Here is a 1,852-nt window from a genome sequence, read left to right on the forward strand (position 1 = left end):
TGTATCGTCTTCTTTTTGTGGCTGTGGATGCCTTTCAACACAGCCTTCTAGGCCTTTAAAACTTTTGCTTTGGCTTCAGCTTTGGGATGGGCAGAGGCTTCCTTCTTCACCTTCAGTGCCATCTTGGTAAAAAGGCCTTGTATCTAATTTAAACCTCACTATAATCCTTTCAGCTACAATAGGCACACTGGTAGGCAGTTGAGGCCAGAACAGACCATGGCAGTCACCAGACATAGCACAGTTAGGACATGAGGGAATATGAATTATAACCCAACAGGATTCCAAATATCAGCATTTGCCACTACACCAGGCTGCTAATTTATAGATGCAAACCAGTTACCATGGTCAGTGAGTACCTGAGTTCATGACCAGGTCTCTTGAGTTTTAATCCGAATGTTACCATTAGTAAGTGGGGATGGATGTGGATAAGTCATTTCACATCTACAGACATCGATTTCCTTATCTGTAAATGGTATAATATTACCTGCCTAACAGGGTCACAGTCAAGATTAAATACACTAACACATATCAAACTGTAGGAGACACTATGTTCATTGCACATTATTAAAATTGTATTTATGGCTGGGAAAATAGTTTGGCAGTCTAAATCCCTCCCTGGCAAGTGCAAGGACCCAGGTTCAATCACTGGTACCACATGCCATGCAGGCCCCAGAGCTCCAGGTGCACTGAGCCCATCACCGAAACGAGGTGTGGTGGTACACTCCTGTAATCCCAGCACTGTGGAGGCTGAGACATGAGAATCACTATGAGTCCAAGCTACGTAGCAAGAACCTGTACCAAATAAATAAAAGATTAAAAAAAATTAAATGAAGAAATAAAATTCTATTCCTAAGAAATTTTGTAGGAGAGTGATCTTGCTTTGTATACATCTCATTCTGCTTTTATGTCTCTTTGAGAGCAAGAGAAGAGAAAAATAGCTATACCTCTTTAGTGAAATCACCTGAATGACCCTCTTGAAATTTCCATGGCTTCCTTCCAGAAGGAAGAGATTAACATGGTATTATAGGCCTTCTGGGCTAGCAAAAACCTTCAACAAGGCTGGCTCCTGTACCCTGAGGACAACGCTGTGGGTGGCCTGCCAGCTCCTAATCTAGTGCTGTACCTTTACTCTGAACACTGTAGACACACCTTCCCTTTGCAGCTCAAAGGATAAAGCAGTCTTCTTGTCCCTCAGCAGAAAGCCACATATGCACTACCAAGCCTGCTTGAAACCAAGTGGGTTCCTGTCATAACAAGAGGTACTTTAGAAGAAAAAGGGGGAGAGAAATATGATTACCTCTGCAGAAGCTACAGTTACATTTTTAAATAAAGAGGCCATTTTTTTTTTTTTTTGGTTATTAAAGAAGTCAGAAAAATGTTCTATGCATTAAGACTTCGAAGCATAAAAAGAAAAGTTCAACTTTTTCTTATTGATTTGTCTAAAATCTACATGCTTATTTTTAGGGTGCTCAAAAAAAGTAAATAGAAATTGAAGCTTTAACCAACTATAAGGAAAAATTGTTCTGAGGTTGAATCTGAAACAAAATCAAGATTTCTGGTCACTAGGCAAGCTCTTAAAGGAAAGAAGAAAATTGTTCCTCATCCTCCCTCCCCTAACAGAAATGTTACTAAGCTTTGGATTATTCATTTGAGAAATTTTTCTTGACACCATTAAAAGGCAAGTCAGTGATGAGCCTTCCCATCTGCTTGCTGTAGTGAATGGGTGATGAAAGAAAGCACGTTTGGCAGCAGCTGTTTCATCAAAAATAAATAAGGGCATACAGACTGGGGATATAGCTCAGCATTACAAGCACCTGCCTGGCAAGTGCAAGGTCCTGAATTCAATTCCCAC

The sequence above is a fragment of the Octodon degus genome, unplaced genomic scaffold, assembly GCF_000260255.1.
Source record: "Octodon degus isolate 3935 unplaced genomic scaffold, OctDeg1.0 scaffold00055, whole genome shotgun sequence".
Taxonomy (NCBI): domain Eukaryota; kingdom Metazoa; phylum Chordata; class Mammalia; order Rodentia; family Octodontidae; genus Octodon; species Octodon degus.